Source organism: Bactrocera tryoni, chromosome 2 (assembly GCF_016617805.1).
Source record: "Bactrocera tryoni isolate S06 chromosome 2, CSIRO_BtryS06_freeze2, whole genome shotgun sequence".
Classification (NCBI taxonomy): Eukaryota; Metazoa; Arthropoda; class Insecta; order Diptera; family Tephritidae; genus Bactrocera; species Bactrocera tryoni.
The window spans coordinates 27405410-27410856 of NC_052500.1; positions in this window are offsets into that span (position 1 = coordinate 27405410).

The window sequence follows — 5447 nt, forward strand, 5'->3', positions numbered from 1 at the left end:
ATTCCGGTGATATTATCAAACTGCCGCGTTCTTCTTCTTACTAATTAACACTTTATCAAATACGTGAGCACTTAAAGCGCGGCATTTAAATAACGCTATTTGGTTTTTAATGATTTTTTATAATATAATATTGCTTATCGTAATATTTTTCTTTTAATTTCTCAACTTGCGTTAAATGTTTCTACTTGAGAATGACGGCAACGAAATCACGCCTTTAGAGTGCACACATCACACAACACAAACGACTTTTGCGCCGCATATAACGCTTTGAGATGCTCGGACGTACTGAAGTGCCAGTTACAAAAGGAAAACAATATCGCCAATGCCAGTGGTTGCGTTGGCCCAACGGCGCGGACATAAAAATACAAACCACTCAAACCACTTGAGTGACGCACTCCACTCATTGAGTACAAACTCAAGCGCAATAAGCAGGCATACAAATGGTGGTCGTGTGGTGGGGTGACTACAAGTCGTCCAATGAGTTCGTGTGTGGGCACTCCAATTGGTGACTGTGTGAGTGTTGCTTGCTTTGAGTGTTCTATCAGCGGCTCAGAAACTGGTTTATGGCTTAGCTGTATGCCCACACACGTACACACACACACACTGACGAATGAAACCACGAATGAAGGGATGTTACGCGAACGCCATCAGCGCCTCATCGCTCAGGTGTTGACATTTATTGTACAGCAACTGCTCTTTTTCGTTGTATACATGTGTATGTGTGTTTGTGTGTCTGCGCACGACTGGCTTATGTGTGTGAGCAAGCTGGCAACTAGCCGGTTGTCAGTGCGTTTGTTTGCTTTGCTTGTATTTGCTTGTGCAAGCATAAAGCGTGGCGCATCTGTTTCCATAGCGGTTTTAGCTCCGCCCACTTTGCTATCGTAAACATTTACACACACATACTTAGAAGTACTTTGTATATTCTATGAAAATAAACTCACGTAAAGCACAATGATGTTTATACTCCAATGCATACACATTCATATTTTTTTAGTTATATGTATGTATGTATGTATGTATATGAAAATATTTTTTCTACACCCTTTATATTTTTGATTGTGTTATTTAATGCATTCTTCATTTCATGTCCTTCATTGTCTATAGCTCAAGGGAGTTTAGTAATCGACTTTAAATTTCAATTAAATCTTATTTATTTGGTTGGAGCTTCTTTATTCAATCGATTTTAAGCTCTTACTCTCAGTTTTTTTATCAAAATTAGTAAACTATAATTAGTACTTTTTTGAGAAGCCGCCATTTTGTCAATAATCTAAATTTTGAATAGTTTTTGGATTTGAGATAATTTCAACAGAAAAAGCTTCTTTAACGCCAAACACCTTTTTTTAGAGTACTTCCAAAATTTATCAAAAAGAATTGTCGATATATTATACTATATTGTATTATATTTGGTAGTCGAAAAAGTTTTTTCGTATTTTGTCAATGTATGTCATTGCTGTCTATATCTCCAGCACCACCGAGCACATTGTGCCATACCATATAGTGTTGAAAAGGTGAGATCTTAAACATGTTTTGGCCGAAATAAAAATAGAAAAAAGTCGACCCGCTCTAGTAAGCACATATGTATATTTAAAGTTATGATTAAATAAAAAAATTGATAAAGAAATGCTTCCGACTAATTAATTACTAATTGAACGCCAGCATTAATCAATTACTGCCTCTTGCCGTAATTTCATGCCAGATTGAATGACTGAAAGAAAACAGATTTTATATTAATTAACTGTTAATTTTTTTAGGAGGGTTTTTATTTTTTGTAAAATATTTGCCTTAAATAAATATACTCGTAATATGATGCAAGCTGAATAAAGAAACATGAGTAATGTTTATGGTGTTCAGCGGTACAGAGTGATCAAGTTCGCAATTGATTTTTTTGAATTAAAAAGACTTAATTTTTAAATAAAGACTTTTTTTTCTTTATTATTATGATCCATGAACATTGCCGGTAGGTCTATAGTAGCGAAGCGTGCTCTAAGGCTCAGGGAAGCTAGGTATATTAAAGGCTACGAACAAGGACGCGCCGAAATTCTTTTCTCCTTCCATTACTTTCCTGAAAACTTGGATCACTGAATCTCAAAGGTCACTCGGGGCAGCTTTTTCTCTGCTCACATACCAACGAGGGAAATGTGGATGGGGAGAAGTCACTGTCGAAAAGGCACAGTGAACTTTTTCAGGGATGGGTCGAAGTGTTTTTCAGGCAGAAATGGGTGCTATAAAGGTGGCGGTAGACGTGCATGTAGATGACCATTCAATCCGACAGCAGAGCGTCAATACTTTCGCGCAAACTGTGCGTTCAAAGCTAGTAAAGGAGTGTCTGTTCTTATCAAAGCAGTAGCAGCAAGCTACTTCAACATCGGGCTCGTTTGGGTGCCTGGTCACAGCAGTAACTGGCAACTGAAAGTCAAACGAAGCACGCTTTCCCCGTTCACATTGGAATGAGAGCGAGTTGGATCTCCATTGGTGTCTTACCTTCTAGCACTGGAACAATGATCTTAGCTTAGCAGGTCCTCATGGCCTAGAGTAGAATGTAAAAGGTCTATTGAACTACTTTCCCTGAGCAAAGTTCATCTTTCCGCAATTGCAGGAGTTCTTACTGAACGCTGTCCAATAAGCATTCATGCGGTAATCCAGTGTTTTTTAGTTTTAGGTACTGCAATGGACCGACATTCAAAGCCCTCCAAGTGAAATACTTCTTAGGATCGACCCTTTAACCTGACCTAACCTACCCTTTGTTAAGGAAGTATGATTTATCACATAGCCGCCTTGCACACCTCCATATTATTGGCTTATGTTATTCTAGAAATCTGATTTCTTATTGGCGACTCAAAAATGAAATTGCGAAAGAAAATTTAAGAAAATTTTTGGAATATTTTTCTTTCGTAAAGTCAAGGTATTTATGCTCTGTCAAGACATACAGCTCTGATAAATTCATTATTATTAAAAAAATGTAGTATGAGCCCCGTACCTACGAGGGTTGCTAAGTTAAAATATTTTTCAAGTAACAAGTGGTCTCCAACGGCAAAAAAAACGTCTCCGCTGCTGCAAAGTGGATGAAACCGGAACAAACCGAAGTATCTGCCAGCAGATTTTGTCAGTACACATGCAATATTTGGTTACTTTTCTTAGATGCTTTTATAATTTTTGGATTTTTAGAATTATTTTAGAACAAATTACTAATTTTTCAATGTTTTTATCAACCAAACAAACATTTACTCCGCAATTGCATAAAATATAAAATTTCCATTAGAAATAAAAAAAAAACTCAATTCAGCTCAAACTTTAAGTTAAAGTGTTCCGTAATTTTGTTTTGCATATACGTAAGCGCATTTGTGACTAATTTTGCGCATTTGTTTAATTATTGATTTTAGATCTCATGCAATTTTCCGCAAATTCATTTAACAAGCAACAGAAGCGCCATGTTGCAACAAGAACAGCTAGACATAATTATTTGTGGCTATCAGCAAAACAATTGCGGATGTCCGCTGCGTTCAATAATTATTGCTGTTGTTGTTGTTGTTAAAACTGTAATTCAAAACCATGCAATATTAATAATAAAGCTACTTACACACACCGATGCACATTGCATTTATTTATTGTAACTGTATATGAAAACTAACAGCGAACTTTCACAAATTAACATAAAACTTTTTATTGTAAATGTGTCAACTTAAAAGAAAAAAAGTAACAAAACTTTTATTACTGCAATTCAAATTTTATTACAAATTTGCTAAAGAATTTGTTGATTTTTTAGCATAAAAGTTTTATTTATGACTCAACAAACTGTTGTTACCATGAAAATAATAAAAGTACCAGATCGTCACAAAGAGTTGTTATTATGCACTTGCAAATGCGAAACTGAATCGAATAGTTTTAACTCTAGCCTCTTCAAGATATGCAAAAAAGAAAAAGGATGGCAAGACTTGCCTTACAACCACCCAATAAAGTCGAGAGCTTTTAAAGCGGCCATGTGACGGCTTTTTTTAGGAATTGTTTAGTATTTTTTTCTAAATTTTTCTAAAAATATTCTTTAGAACATGAGATGCAGTATTCTGAACAACCCCGCCTCGACCTGGGATAACATCACGTTTTTCTTGAGGGACTTGTCCAGTAGAAAGAGAATTTCGGAATTTGCCAAACACCCCCAAAATTTTTCGTATTTTTGCGAACTTTTAGCCCTTACCTTAGATAATTATTGACCAATTTTTAATTTAAGAACGGCTGAAGAAAAAATAAACTCATACCTTCCCAATATTATGTAGATGTCTCAATAAGGCTTAAGAGATTTATTTTTTTTTTTGCACAACAAATTGAAATTTTGTTACCCCTTTTCAGTGTTTTTTGACTTTGGCGTTATTTTCACACACTATTTTATAAGAAAACTAAATGAATTTTGATTTGAATCGTATACTAAGAAACGTATACTAAGTTCAACCACTATTTCTTTTTAAAAATCTCTAATAAAATGAATACGATATTCAACTTTTGCTAAAAACGAATTTTTGTAAATATTTGCAATGACCTTAATTACCAATAAATGTTATTAAATGAAAGTATTACACGGAAAATAACATCACATCCCAGGCACTACTGCGAGCAAATAATAGCAAGACTTTGGTGCTTGAGAATCAAAAGCTTTCCGATGTCATGATACTTACATAGGTATGTATTATTACGAAAAGCTCTTCTGAAAAGCTGGCTTGTCCAGTTCTTTCAAAACACTCAGAAGAAAACCGTTATTCTAACGCAAGACGTCTCGTCAAATAAGTACACTACAGTAGCAAAATACCGCATAAGGTGCAAAGACGAGTCCTAATGTAACTTTATCGGTCCAACGAGATCATCGTTCTTACACTTATAGCAGGGTAATCACAGGTTCTAAAGCTCTGGATGATAAAAAAAAGGACCAAAACCTCGACATACTCACTTTAAGAGTCCAAAAAGTTCTACAACCAATAGTAAGTCTTGAAACAAGTCGCTAATATATAATAAATAATATAAATTTATATGTATATAAGGTTTAATGAAGTCAACAGTTTGGCGATAGTCATAAAGTCAATTCTCTATTATTTGTTAGAATTTTTCAAAAAAAAAAAGTTTCCTGGATTATCGAGGCGTGGCGCACTCCGAATTGCTTCCGACAGCCTAAACTAAAAACAAGGAATACTATTTGAGTGTTATGCGTCAGAAGCTATTCGTAAAAAGAGGCCGGAGTTATGGGCCTATAATTCTTGGTTTCTGCCTCACGATAATGCTACGTCGCATACTGCATTCGATCTTCGTGAGGTTATCACCAAATTTTCAAACCAATATCGTGCAACAGCCATCTGATTTTGCTCCGTGTGACTTATACAGCTACGACCGCTCCGGGTAAACCGTTTTGAGTCAATTGAAGACATTAAACGATACTATGCGCATTGAAGGCGAGTCGAATTTGA